Consider the following 15,681-nt stretch of genomic DNA (forward strand, 5'->3'; position numbering starts at 1 on the left):
TGTTCGTGAAACAATTACTAAGGTGATGTGAAACCCACCAAAAATATCCACTAAGGCAATGAATATTCCCCGTGGACTGTGGAGCTACATGGCAATGCTCTAGAAGGTCTCAAACTGTATAATTGATAATGTTTCAATCCTTACTGAAGCAAGCCAATGACTTTCATAATGTGCACTGAAAGAGCCAGGGATCCTCAAGACATTTAATCATGTAATCAAAGATTGTGCCATAAAGCATAGTAGTTTGACTCAGGATTACACAAGCATCTCTTCTGTTGGCACTTCCTATCTGTGAATGTCTTCTGCAATCCTTTAGAGTAGGTTTTTAGTACTTAGTGTTGGTACATAAATATAAATCCTTGATGAGAGTGCAGTTTGCATGTATATAATTCTGCAAAGTTAATCCAAGTATTTCACCAATTTTAGGCCTGCTGGATTCAATAAACCTTACTATAACCTTCTATTAGAGTTCCCAGGAAACCAGTCCTATGGACAAAGATAGCTATTAGATACAACGCTATACAGTTCTTACATTTTATTTATATATAAAATACGTATATAGAATGTAATATAAGATGATGTTTCTAGAAAATCAGGAGCAAAGACAATACCTTACTGCATTGCAGCTAAGTGCTGAACAGATAAGTGGATATTCTGCAGTGCAGAATTTGGGCTGTGGATACTATAGAGTAAGATGAACTGTCCTCTGATAATGATGAAAATATCCCAAGGATGTATAAATAATTATAAAATAGTATTTTTATCACATATATAATTTATACAATTTTATTTTAACCACATCTGTAATTCATTAGTTTTGTAAGCTTTCAACCTATACATTTTTGCTAAGATTTCTGCATTCATACGTTTTTATTGTTTTCTTTAAACAAAGACATAAAAATATTTCTCTCTCTCAGAAGTCAGTGAGAAAAGCTTACAAAGATTTTGTAAAAAGAAAAATAATACAATCAAATTTTTCATGTGCAGCTTTTCAAAAGGATAATAAAGAAAGCTTTATTCACAGTAAGGCAAGTAGATGACAATAGTTTATGCCGTTGCAGTAAAAAATAATTGTTACAGAAGCTTTTTCTTACCTGAAATAAATCAACAAAAAAAGTATTTAGATTCTACTGCACAAACCCCATGTGAGGAGACAGAGAAATTCCCATACCTCATGGCTAGTTATATTTCCAGTAAGGATGGCCTTTTTCCATGTAGGCATGTATCCTGAGTGGGAATGTTCTTGCAGCTTGTGATGGAATGCAGGTTAAGTTGAATAGGTTATCTTGCCTGCTAGCTGCATAATTCCTCACATTTCATTCTTCATGCCAATAGACAGCTCAGACCTTTCTTGTTTTTACTAGACTGAAAGTACTGCCCTCATCACATTTGTGTTGTTTGGTTGGTTGTTTATTTTGAAGTAAGTGCTTGTGGCTTCTCATTGCCTTCCTGTGCCATGAGTACATTCCTTCAAATACTACTCATAAGAGGGCTGACCAAGAGCAGTTATTGCCTCTTTGGAGCTTTTGCCTTAGAAAGATCTCCTCTAATTTTGCCTTGCCTCCATCAGTTAACAATTCATCCCCTCCATTCACAGCCCTCTATTTCAGCAAGTATAATACTTCCCGCTCCGGGTTCATGTAACTCTTCCTGTTAAATGGCCATCTATGCTACAGAGGTCATCAGAGATCCTTTATACCAAGAATAGCATTCAGGCTGTGGGATCCTGCTAAGACACCTATATTGTTTTGGGCATCTTAGCTAGTATGCTTGTACAGGATTGTACTATATAGATACAGCGTGACATCGGGGACCAGCTCAGGGATCTCTAATGTGGGCTGTATTCCTTGTATGAGGCTTGTCCTTCAGTAAGGTGACTATACTTTTTTAAAAGGGAGGGATAGGAATCCCAAGAGTATTTTGTTTCTCTCACCCCTTCCCTTGCTCTCTGCTGTTGTGGGTCACATATAACAGAGTTGTGCTTTCTGTTGAGTGTTTGTTGCAGGGAATACTCCCCTAGCTCGCAGTCCAAAAGCAGAAGTTCTGGGTCTTGTCTTCTGTACTTCTGCTGGAGAGATGGAAATGAGCATTTTCTCTCTGTTGGGACTTAAATGAGGAGCATGGGGAAGATCCTGTGTCTCAAGAGAGTCTGGAGATGAAAATGGCATCATGAAAATTTTAGCCAGGATGCTTTTCGGTCCTGTGTTGTCTACATGAAAACATCTGATCTTGCTGTTACAGAAATTCTGGTTTGTGCTCAGGAGCACTCCAGCTGAAGAACAGATGTCAGAATCTGAATTCTGTGAATCACCAGTGACTGCAGTGTTTTGAGGCTGTGTAATCTAAGCTGAAAGTTGTGCTAATCAGACACAAGATGGAACTTGGACAAACTACTGGAATGTCTGTGGTGTACAGTAAAGCACACTGCAGAAATCCCAAAGAGAACACCAGCCATGCTAATTGTATAGCCAGGAGCAGTTATAGCCATATCTGGGTGACATAAGTCTGAGTGAATTAGCTTTACTGAGCAGTGAGGTGTGTTGTTTCAGTTGTAATCCTGTACCAACACCTCAACAGCTTTTGGAATCAGGGTAGGCATCTCTATACCGTGCTGTGTCGTACCATGTAGACATACCAGCTCTGGGCACTCTTGTTTCCAAAGTATTTTTGGTGCACTATATGTCATACGTGAGTACAAAGTTCACCAAAATTAACTCTTGTTATGCGTCACAGTCAAAGGACGGCTGTTTTTATTGAACATGCCCACTGCAGTCTTCCTGGACATCTTGATTCAGGCACTGTTAGTACTGTAAATACTCACTCTATGACTGTTTTCAGTGTCTAACAGCTGACCAGGTCATGTAATTTAGTTGTTTGCTGGTTTGTGTTTTCATTTACTCTCATTCTTTGTGGGGGTGAAATGGGATCTCCCGAGTCCAGCTGTTGATCCATCAGTTAGAGCTGAGTAAGGACCCACGTTTTCCTCACACAATGTAAATGTTAATGCAAAAGCCTTTCCAGGCTCTGCTGCATTCTGCAACGTTCTTAATGGCGTTTGGAATGTAAAAAATCAAAGATTTTAACAGTTTGAGTGAATAATGTGTTTAAGCCTCCTAAATCATATCTTTGGGACAACTGAGGGATTGTTTCTTTGTCAGTAGTGCCAGACCTGGTGTAGTGGGCTGAGTTGTATGACAGGGTTTTAGTCTTTGTCCCACTTCTTAAAAAAACACTCCTGATGTGTTCACGAAGCCTATGTTTTAGACACTGAAAATGAGACTGATTTTTTATAAAATGCCTTCTTAAAAATAAACATCTGGTTTACCTGTTTTTCTACCTTGAACTGTCAGCTGCATCAGCATGTTTCTGGTCCCTTCCTCACTGTCTCTTTTAATTTGCTTTTTAAAAATAATTTTGGTCTGCTTTGCTGACACGTAGGTTCTCGGGGTTGAGTATTGACTTTTTTTTCTTTTTTTACCCCTGGTATATTCCCCATCAGGTGTTTCAAGGTTGTTTTCTGATTTATCTGCTCTTTGTTGTGGCTTGTGCCCTCATCACTAGTACACTATCCCTCCTGCTGGAGAAAAGAGAGGAATCAGGTGCAGGAAACACAGAGAGGATTCTTTACTGGAACGGTGGATGCAGAGGCATCTGCCTTTCCGACTTATAAACAGAAAAAGAAGGCCTCTGTTGCACAGTGTTACCCACCAGGATATGCTTAGGCTTGGCCCTAACCAAACAGATATGCTGACTGAATTTCAACCATCTTCCCTAATACTGATAAAAAGCTTCCAGTTACTGTTCCTGGCATGATTTTGTGCTATTCATATATGGCTCTTTCCTCCTAAATGCTGTAGACACCCAATTCACTTAATGTCTGCGGTATTAATTGACCCTATTTATTATGATTTTAGACAATTTCTTCAGGTTTTGTTTCCATTTTTCTCTCTCTCTGTGTTTTGTGGTCTTGCCCCTCTCTCTCCTTGTGGAAATCAAATTAATGTGTACTTTGTCTAGAAATTTGCCTCAGAAACACCTCCTTTCTCTGACCAGATCTATCTCCAAGACCCTACAGTATTCTTGCCAACTTTGTGCTTCTTTTGTTTGTGAAGTGTTTTTATCTCAATCAAAAATATTTAATGTTTTTTAAGATACCATTTCTGATGTTTTTGCTCTGGAGTTGTAAAATTGCAGTGTTTAATATTTATATATTCATGAATTAATTAGTTGGGAAATGCTATATAAGGATTAGCACACTTATTAGGATGAAGAGAAACACTAGATTCTGCCCTCCCAAGGACGCGTTTTGTCTAAGTGTATACCAGCCAGGGAGCATGCTGGTTTGAATTTGCTGTTGGGTATTATGTGTCACATGGATCCTGGCTTCTCCCGTGTTAAATGAACTTAGATTTCTTTTTCTTCTTATGCAGAATGAGAAACATTTTCAGTCTCAAAGTACATCATCTTCATTGTATCAGTAATGGTACCTTTTGTGGGCCTCAGCTCCACTATTGCCCACACGGAAAAGCTATGACTGGTTTTAGAGGATGACTGAATCTGGCATTAGTGTACCCAATGGGGGTAGTGGGTTGGTTCATGTTAACTCCAACTGTAAGCTGAGTTTCTGTTTTGGTGCGGAATCCGCTTATTGTTGAATTTGCAGCTTAGTAAATGCAACCAGATTTTAATCTAAGACGTTATTACCTCAATCTCCATTTATAATAAAGTAGACATGTAAAAGTTCTGCACCTGCTCTGTCCCCTATTGAAATGTGGGAGTGGGAGGAGGCCTGGAGTATTGTAGCTGTCGGAAGTTATGTTAAGCTCCAAATATCTGACATGAGCTGGAAATAAAATGAGGCAAGTTACGTGGCATGTCAAGCACTAAGAACATGCAGTTCCCGTTATTTGGGGTTCATGTTTTGGGTCTCTTTCTCTTGAATATCAGTGCCACATAATTATGCAACTATAAGGCAAAATGAATGTGTCTCCAGCTGAGATCTGAACACTCTGTGGATTCTTTCCCACTTGGAACATTAACATCACTTTCCTCATCTGTGAAATGGGGGCAGTAAGCTTGTCTACTTAAAAAGCATGTTATGAACATAAATGATTTTATGTTTTGCAACTGTAAATTCTCCAGTTTAGTTCTGAATATAAATTTAACTTACATACTCTTTTTGGGTATGATTTGTCTTTGTCCCTTTTATAGGGTTGATGACAGAGTCTTAATGAATCCTAAACAGTAGAAAACACTCTTGCAAATCACCATATCTGTCTTTTTGCAGATATTTTGTTTTGGCTGTCCCATTTGACTTTGTCCTTCTAATTGCGTTTATTAGTTGCAATGAGTATTAGATCAAAAGAGACTTTGATGACCATTTATTAAACCTGCAGTGTATTGGGAAAAAATCTCTGAGTTTTCTGTGCACTTGCATTTGCAAATGCTGGGCATTTTTATCTCTAGCTGCAGGATCTTCTCAGCATTATGTAGTATCTAGCCTAGATTTTGGCCGTTAGCTCAGGCTGAGAGCTGGCTGTGTACGTCTATTTTAGGAGGCTTCAATGCTTTATTTTTTTTTATTTTATGGTCTGATTTTCACTAACAATGACGAAATTTCAGTTCATTTTACAATTAGTTTTTTTTCCCTCAAGTTACTACCCACAAGAAATGAACATCTCTAACTTTCCCACATAAATCCCCAAAGTAAGTCATACCTAATAACTTTTAGTCCCTCACTGACAAAGTTTCAAGCAAAAACAATAACTTGGCTTTGACCCTGCTCTCTTCAAAAAGGAAGTTACTTCTGAGCAGCAACATCAAAAAGAATAAATAATTGTTTTTCTTTTTGTTGTTATGATATGGATCATCTGAGCAGTTAGTGGTAAGCAAGCCGTCTTTGATTTGGTTCAGACGCCCTAGTGCTTCGTCCTCTATTTATGTCAGCATGTTCCTGTTCCCACACCAGGAAAGTAGAATCCCTTGATTAAATTCATATTTGTTTTAATCTTTCCCTGTGTCTGATCTCAAGCTCAAAGATTCTAATGAAAAAAGTAGTGTATCCTGCTGGGAAGAGTGCTGATGTCAGACTTTAGTCTGTTTGTTCTGTTCTAACCTGATAATGCTGGAAACACTCAGAACCCAAATGCTCAACTCCAGCAGATTCTTAAGACAATGATATTTTGATATTTCATGGAGAGTTATAAGCAAGGCTTTTATTTGTAGAGCTAAAAAGAAACCCCATAAACAACCCTCCTTTAAACAAATGTTTGTGAAAGAGCAACTGACCACAACAGTGAATTTAATTAATCTCGCCCCTATTTTCTTTATGTAAGGCAGGATTTTCAAAATTTGAACATTAAATCAATGAGAATAAGGAATACAATTAAGTGTTTAATTATGTTTATCCTTTCTAAGCTATATTAAGAAAGATTTAGAATAATTTTCTCTCTTATTCTTTACCATAAGCATTTGAACTGTTACATGCTAAGATTCATTCAGCTTTGTGTAACGACTGAAAAATTGTTTTTTTCTAAAAACCTAAAGGCGTTGCCAAATGCCGTCTTCTAGCTGGAGAGGTGAAAGTTGTTCCTGTCATTTTTCCCTCCTCCCCTTCTATGCTCATGCTTTCCCTCCAGCTGCCTCTCTGCTGGAGGTTTTCAGCCCTAGAATTCCTGCAGGTGGAATAGAATGTGTGTGATCATCTGTTTTAGTGTAAAATCAGCCAGCTTAGCTAAATTCTCTTCCTCAGTGGTTAAAACTTACTTGGCTCACTAATGTAGATGAAGAAGATGTGCATGTCTCATCCTGCTGGCAGAGATATGCTAAGAAAAAAATGGAACAAACAGTTTCTTAGCCAGTAATAACCTTTTGCAAATTGAGTTGGCATTGCAGACAAACTTACTACGAGTGATGGAAGGTGCCATGTGTCCTTAGTTTTCAAGCTGACAGTTCTCAGCACTTCCAAGGAGGTGTTCAGTGCCATGGAGATGGCGTAAATAGAGACTTAAGGGATGAGATTTTCCCTGTAAATGTTTTGTACAAAGAAACATGACATAGCAGCCCTTGGCAAATATGGTTTTACCTATAAGCTGTAACCATACTTCCTTTCCCTCAGCAACCTATGTCGTGAGACCTGTATATCTTGAAATTGGTGAGCATAGGAAATGTTGAGACATGCAAAAGCACGGTGAAGTCCAATTCCTTCCTCCATAATGAGTTATTCAGAAATAATTTGAAGATATTTTCTAGACTGTGAAGTGGTATTTCAGGCTTTGCTTTATCCCAGAACGTCTGGCATACGTTGTTAGTTTTGTGAGGGGCTGGTGCAGAAGAAAGCAGAAGGAAGTAGTGTCTTTATTTGTAGTAAAATACAGGAGTCAATATGAAATAAAAATAAAAAATAAAAAAAGACAGATGCAATTTCATATGCTGACAGAAACATGTCCCTGGATATGAGCTGCAGAAACAACACTATGTGTATTTCTTCTAATGGTCAAGTGTTTTATGGATCAAAATGGGAACGCCTAGGTACTTAACAGTTTGAATTCCTTGTGTTTTATTTGGGTGTCTCAATATAGACTGCAAAAATCCAATTGTAAGCATCCATTTTTCAAGGTTTGTCATGGATTGTTTGGCGAACCAAATGTGGCACGATAGTGCAAATCTGTAAGTCTATGGCTACCCAATGCCAATAGCCATGATTTTAATTGCAGGTGGGAGGGAGTTCTGTCTCTGTTGTGTGACAGCTGGTCAATATCATGGAGAGCTACGAGAAGCATATGAGCTACACTTGCAAGCCTTTGTACCTGCAACCCTATCCAGCTGATGGCTAATAATTGTACAGACTGGAGTAGTTTTCCACGTTTTGTATTGTGGTCCTTACTTGTTAGGGCTCGTTAATTTTTGTTGTCTATTTGAGTCATTTAAAGTTTTTGCCAAAGAGATACTGAGATGTAAATAATAGAAACTTGTAGTGACTGTACTGATACGCTTTACCCCTTGAGGCTAATGATGATCCTGTCCTCAATCTGAGTGAAGGAATACAAGTACCATCATCAAAAGCTCGAAAAGAGTGCTCATTAGCCTGGTTGCAAATAGAAAAACAAAAGTTACACTTTGACAGTGGTTTTGAATATTGAATAGTAACAGATGTAAAAATTGATAACTGAGAATTTGTAAGATTGTGATTATTTGATTAATTCTTTTTGCTCTTTTATTTTAGCTCAGTATAGAATGTGTTTTTTTTTGTTTTGCTGCAATCTGTCCTCACTTGTTCTGTTTTATTTTGTCAACCCTGTAGATACTATATCCTCCGTAGAGTGTTGGTAATATTCCTGACAGTCATTTGTCTCTCCCTATCCATACAGCACTATATTTGTTGCCTAAAGTGTGGTGTTTACTTCTAAAGATTAAGCAACGAAATGAACAAGTTGTAAAATACATTTTTATTTACATATTATTTGTCTGGTCAGTCCTTATACATTATTTTTGCCTGAAATTATTATAGCCTGTGTGATGAGGTGTACTTCATTCGAAAAAGACCAGTGACGAAGGTCTCTTTCAAATATGTACATACTGCTTCAGATTTTGGCCTGACAAATATCCCAGTTTGATTGTGTTTCTGGATTAAGCATTTATTCATCTGTGAGTGGGTGAAATGATAATCTATTTCTTAACAAAAATTGTTTTGAGGCTTTACTCTTTAGTGAATTTCAGAAGAAAAACTGCAGTAGTGTTGAATGTCGTCATTGTCTGTTTATGGCTGTAGCTTGAATTGTTTGATTGACTGATAGACACAAATATGGTAAATCTCTGCTCTTATGAGTTTTCAAAACTAAGACCATAGCTAAATTGTATTTTTAGCCTGTTCTTATAAACATTTTTTCTGATACTCTGTGTCTTGCACAGAGCCATAAAATATGTAGTTACTTGTCCTGTGATTCTGTATTGTCTTGAGCAGTTTAGGTTGTGGATTAAAATCTGAATTTAATAAGAACTAGACTGTAATCTGACTATAAATATTCTTTGAATGTCGGCACACCTTTAGTTCTTCTGCAAATGAAGGAAATGGATTCTCCCCTAAATGGCATAGTTGACAGGCAAAAACCTTGGGATGACCCAGCATAAGGAATCATGGAATACAGATTCCATTGATCCCTTGATCAACATTATGTTAAAATAAAGATATTCCCACAACAGTAGAGTTTTGAAAGAAAACATCAGTTTGCAACAGAATAAAAATATTTTGCCACAAATTTTTCAGCTAGCTCTAGCTTTGATGTGTTTTGAATATTCAGTTTACACAGCTATTTGTCTAAGCAATGATGTGACAACTATTATTAAATAATACATCATTACATTCTGTTTGTATTTTAGAACATTTATATACTGGTAGGGTGATCTGTGACTTTTTCAAGGGGTGTCTCTTGAGGCAGCTGTCTGTAGCTATGGCAGCTGCACAAGCATTTACCACAAGGGGGGAAAAGAAAAGGGCAAAGGAACTCAACAACTGAAACTTTAGTTTTGCTGTATTCTTCACATAAAAATCTGAAATGAAATCACAATAGCTACTAATGGTTAGCGCAAGTAGAAGCTTTTAACATGAGGAGTGGTTCCTGCCACAACTTCTTGTTGCAGTTTATGGGAAACAGAGCGCCTATTCCTGTAATGTCGTAGCTATTGAATTAATCTAGTTACGTGGCTTTGCTAGGCTTGCTATTTCTGTTTCTCCAAGTTTTCAATCTATTTCTCTCTCTCTAAATATACGTGCATTATGTAGAAAGAGGAGGAATCTGCTCCCATTTTTAATTCCCAATGCCTCCTTTTGATTGAAAACCTATGTATTTGAGAGTAATGAAAAGTGATATGAAGTTGATTTTTTATTTGGTTGATAAGCAGGCATCATTATACAGTAACTTTGGTATGAGGAAACAAATTTTAGAATTATTCTTTCCTCTATCCCCAGCTCCCTGCTACCTACATAGCCTTGGAAACCAGAGCGTGGAATGTAGAAGGTCTTATATCTTGACAAGCAAAACTACTATGCAGACCTGGATACAATACTCTCAGTTGAATTAAAAAAGGAAAAGAAAATGAAAAACCACTTGGAACTTGGCATAATAGAAGAGATAGAAAGTAATGTTTTACATCAGTCATGTCTACACCTACCGCAGGCACATCACACAAGTGGAGATTATAGGCTAAATTTCCAAAGGGGATCATGGAAGGTCTGTGCAGGAACACTGTTAACAAGTAACAGGATTTATGCATGTACCTCCCACTCACTGCTTTGAAAATTTGGCCTCATAAGCAGAGAAATGCTAAACTATGTTAAATATGTTTGGATGGTAGGAATATAAATGATCTCTGCAAGAGCCCACGTTAGAGTCCAAGCATGGTTTATTTTTGTTTTACCATCAAAATGCAGAAGATTTTGTACGGTTGTGGAAGTTTGTAGAGCCTGAATGTTTTTCTGTGCCCAATGTAATATGCCTCCCTAAACCTGAGGCTCTTACTGAACGGATTCTTCTCTGAGCTGAAGCTTATCTATTAGATAAACCTGTATCTTCATTTCTACACACGCAGGTTTGGAGATTATATCTTATATCTTAGATAGTGGGCCTATTTAGACTCAGTAGTGGCTTCAGCAAGTCATTGTCCTCCCTGTAACAGATCTTGGATTTAAACTTACCTGGCTTTAACTTCCCACCTTTTCTTTTTGCAATGTCTTTGTCTGCTGTGCTGAAGTACCTATTACCAAACATTTGTTTCCCATTAGGTCATCACAGACTGTAACAAGTTGATATCTTATCTGCTAGCCCAGGTAGTTTGAGTTCCACAATTATTTCCCCATGAGTCACCATTTTATTAATAGCTCTCCTCCCTGAGCTGTCTGTAACCTACCTGTGCTGTAGGTGCTAGTATCAGACACAGGATTTCTACAGCTACTGGCAATGCTGAACATGAAGGTAACAAAACATACTTATTTCTCTTCCATCAGTATGAGAATCTCATTTTCTGTGTGTTTTTGTTAGTAGGCGTCTGTCAGATGGCTGCTCAGTCTAATTTCACCAGAGACTTTTTCCAGAAAACCTGTCCTACTCTCTGTTTGTTCCATAAATAAGGTCTGTAATTTTCTGACTATACAATTACACTTTCAGTCTTACTAGAGGAAATATTGTGAGGTGTTTTGCACATCTGTTGTACAAAAAAAGGGAGAAAAAGAGGTGTTCCTTCATGAAATGAATACAAAGTTTCTGATACCATTTTGAGTTCATGTCAAAGAGTTTTATGTAGATTATATAGTTCGATGTGTTGCACCTCTATTTTAGCAGACCAACGTTACTATGGAAAATACTGATGCTTTCTGTAGTGTTCAGACAGTTTGTATTGTCTCTTATGCATAGTATTTGACTATCAGTGTTGGTTGAGGTTTCCAGTGGTGTTTTTACTTCATGTCACTGTAAGTTGTAGTTTCACTTTCTCACTTAGGGCTCTAGTGCGAGTTGACTTAGTCTGGACAGGAATACATGAGGATCGCTTATGCGGTCTGAAGCTTATGTGTCAGTAGTGGATAATAGCTTCCTAAACTTTTGTAGTTTAATTGTTTTTGGTTGTGTGACTAATATAATATGTTTTAAAATGTTTTATTTCTATAATTTGTCCATCAACTTATTAAGGGACTTGAACAAGTTACTGGCTGACTGTGTACCTCTCTTTTTCTTTTTTTCCTCTGTCTTTCATATCTGTCTAGATGACAAATTCCGTGAGGTGGGAGCATTTCATAACACCTGCCTGTAAAGTGCCTAGTGGTATGAGATGTCTTAAAAACTGCTGTAAATGTGGAAAATAATGTTTAGAATTTTCCTTTATGTCCTGGCTATATTGTGTGTTTTCCCTCCTGGCATTTGTCTGTTGCTGAAGGTCTCCAGACATAGGCTTTGTCTAACCAAACTGTCCTCTTCCAGTTGAGTAGGCCCTCCTAAGCTTTCAGGTTAGTGCAACATCTGCTAGTCTGGAGAATCAAAGGACCCCTATACGTGGGGCAGTCATGCACACAAATGCATATACAAAGAAACGGAAATATTTCTCTATGTTTTGTCTAATTCACTTCCTAATTGCTCCAGCAAGTTAGTTTCCCTAGCTGAATGCACAGTTTAGCAAATTTACCCTGGTACACTAAATGGAGGCAACCATCATCACTGATGGATCCGTTCAGTTTGAGAGTTGCAGAGAGGAGCCAGCAAAAGAGCTGCATCAATTCAGCTATCAGGAGACATCAAATATGGGTGCTTCAGTTAATGCATCAGCAGTAAAGAGATGTCCATTTTGGTGAACTTCCGCCTTATGATTTACCATCTTTTTTCCCCCCTTTGTTAATCTTGCAAGAATTCCATGTTTCTCTTGATAATTCTTCTAAACTCTGTCTAGTCCAGTATTCACTGTGTCCCTTTTGGCTCGTGTTTCTTTTAACTCATCTTTCAGTCCACTTACACTCTTCCCACCCAAAAAAGCATTACCAAAAGGGCTGTATGCTTAATGTCAGGTTTACATTAAACCTCTCTCCCCATTCTTTCATTGTCCTGCCTATTTAAGCTCTAAACTGTTGGAGGCAGCAGCTATTCTATTTCAAGATTTTGGTACAGAAGCTGTAAGAACAGGACTTGTACTTGGCAGGTCCCTAGGCACTATCAGAGTACACTTTCTTAATACATACAAATTGGAGAGACTCTGCCTCATTATCTGCTCAACGGAGAGAGTAACAGTTGTATGCTTTTAAGAAGCGCTTTTTAGGTCTACAGATTAAAAGGTTTTAGAAATTCTGAATATTAAATATTATTAGTCATTAGCATTCCTGTTCCCACTTATCAGTGCTCTCATTTTCATCATATAACATACTCTACCAGTGTCTTTTGGTAAATGGCTCTTTTTGTTTTTTTGCCTTTGGAGTGAGATCTACCTGTTTTTTTTTCAGTTTTGCTCGCACGTATTTTTTTTTCCACACCATGTTTTTAAATTGTCTGGGATCTTGTATGGCTGACATTGCACTGTTAGTGCACCTTAAAATAGGAGTTGTTAGTAGCTGATTGCAGTTGAGGAAGTCCGTGTCCTTTGTTGCCATCTATTAGGCTTGTTTCAGCCTACAAAATGGGGTGGAAAAAAAGAGACAAGACTCAAGAATGAGCTGGCCAGTGTTATACTGGCAGTATAAAATGGCACATTCTTCTGAAAAGAACATTGAAATGTAGGTGTAAACTGCTTTCCCCACTGTCACACAAAAAATACAAGATAAAGCTTGGAACTGGAACCTAATTTTTCTGCTGAGCTACGCACAACATTATTTTAACAATATCCTTAGAATACATATTTCTCCAAAGAGAACTGAAAAAAAAAAAAAGCCCTCTAAAGGTATATCCTGTTATAGGAATGAAGATGGTGTCTTTCTTCTCTGTGTATGCTAAACATATAAAAGTTTCTGGATACAGTTATAGCAGTCTATCTGTTGGATTTTTACAAAGTATATTAAATTTATAGTGCTTCAAAAGACAGACGCACACAAACACATGCACACACATAAATGGCCTCTATTATCTTTCAGTTTAGTTTGTTTTATGTTTTTAATTAATTTATGTTTCGTTGAAAGTATATTTTCTTGTGGCTATAGAATTGCATCACTTGATTGCAAAGACAATATAATTGCTAGCTATGAAAGCTTTTTTCTTAATATACTCCCAATCAGAAAAAATCATCCAGGATTTAGTTTCTACAGAAAACAAAGAATTAGTAATGCATTTTCCTGTAACTTTGTGCTCTTTATATGTGGCTATTCATGGAAGCTTGTTCAGCTTCGCAAATGTTAACCTAACCAGAGGGACCTCTTGGTTGTCTTATTCTAAGTAGAGGATATCAGCTCATAATGTTTCTTGTGCAATGTCTGTGATGTGAACTCTTCTAGCCCATGGTGGCCTGCTCAAGTCATTATCTGATTAGAATCATAGAATGACTGGGTTGGAAGGGACCCACTTGGTCATCGAGTCCAACCGTTCTTAACACACCCTAAACCACACCCCTCAGCACCTCTTCCACCCATCCCTTAAACACCTCCAGGGAAGGTGACTCAACCACCTCCCTGGGCAGCCTGTTCCAGTGCCCAATGACCCTTTCCATGAAAAAATTTTCCTGATGTCCAGCCTGAACCTTCCCTGGTGGAGCTTCAGGCCATTCCCCCTTGTCCTGTCCTCTGTCACTTGGGAGAAGAGCCCAGCTCCCTCCTCTCCACAACCTCCTTTCAAGTAGTTGCAGAGAGCAATAAGGTCTCCCCTCAGCCTCCTCTTCTCCAGGCTAAACAACCCCAGCTCTCTCAGCTGCTCCTCATAAGACTTGTTCTCCAGCCCCCTCACCAGCTTCGTTGCTCTTCTCTGGACACGCTCCAGAGCCTCAACATCCTTCTTGTGGTGAGGGGAACAAGAACATAAATAACGATAGAACTACTGGTGCTTTAAGGCCTTGGTTTTGCAGCCCTCTGTGTGACAAATAGGATGCAAACATCTTGCCACGAGCATTAGAAAAGATTATCTTTCCCTCTTGGCTATTGTATGTGGTAAAGAGATATTTTTTCATTTAATACTCAAGCAGTGCGCTAGATGACTTGTTAGATTCATCCTCTGTATGTCACAGTGTCTTGGTGATGCAGACATAGTGTAACCGTCTGTGGCTAGTTCACCCAAGACTGTTTACATATTGTTTCCAAATGCATTGGAAGCCATTGGAGAGTCACATCTTAAATGTGTTTGCTTTGGATGTACACATTTAAAGTCCTTGGGTGCATGAGTCACCTTGCAACTGTAGGCCCGGATGATTTGTTTAGGTAAATGTAGGACAAATATAGAAGAGCAGCCGCAGCCTTTGCCTTCAATATTTTTGCCTTTTGTTACTCAACTTGAAGTTGTTTCTCAATTTTCTGGTGGTAGTGGACTGGAAAGCCTGGAGTTGTGCTGCTGCTTACAGAGTGGATGCAATTATTTGGAAAGGTTGAAAGTTACAGGTACTTTGGCAGCTTAGGTAGGTAGAAACTACTCATCTGAAAGATGAGTGAAAATGTCAATATTACTGCTTTCATTAAATGCTTACACACCCAAGTTTGTTACTAGTGCTGGTTCCTACTGCTGGCATCCTTCTGCTCCCAAAGACAATATCACCCAGTATGAATTGATGTGCACTGGTAGCTACTGTGGTACAATTCATTCAAGAATCATCTTTCAGCAAGGATTTTTTTGCAGTGGCCTAAGACAGAACTGCATTATTTGATGGATTAACAAGACGAATGTTAATCTGAAACCACACTGAAAGCTCAGCCTACATGATTTTTAAATGGTGCTTAGGAACTTAAATCACTTAAGCAAATTGATAATGCTATTTCTCTCTAACAGAAAACAGTAGTTTTTATTCCTTCTTCATTTCTGTGTTAGTCTGGGTGCGTGGCTCAGTGTTAAATATCCCATGTATTTTCAAACACCTTGTATAGCCAAGCAAGATATGTTAAGCAGGGTTTATGCTGCCCACGTCTGTCTTAAATTTGTGCTGGAAAACATACCCAGAAAATATTGAACTGCTTACTTAGTTTTATATGTTCATACTACAGTGCACCTCCTTTTCTCTGAAGCATGTGAATGTTCTCTT

General features: G+C 38.1%; 1 long non-coding RNA gene across 1 annotated transcript in view; it reads right to left on the reverse strand.

Moving 5' to 3' along the window:
- The window catches only part of LOC128853510 (uncharacterized), a 5,637-nt gene extending 4,329 nt beyond the window's left edge, over positions 1-1,308 (reverse strand). The window contains exon 1 of the long non-coding RNA XR_008452079.1: positions 1,172-1,308. This is a non-coding gene — a long non-coding RNA (uncharacterized LOC128853510). The remainder of the gene's footprint in view (positions 1-1,171) is intronic.
- Positions 1,309-15,681: the final 14,373 nt, after the last annotated feature.

Source organism: Cuculus canorus, chromosome 13, assembly GCF_017976375.1.
Source record: "Cuculus canorus isolate bCucCan1 chromosome 13, bCucCan1.pri, whole genome shotgun sequence".
NCBI lineage: Eukaryota > Metazoa > Chordata > Aves > Cuculiformes > Cuculidae > Cuculus > Cuculus canorus.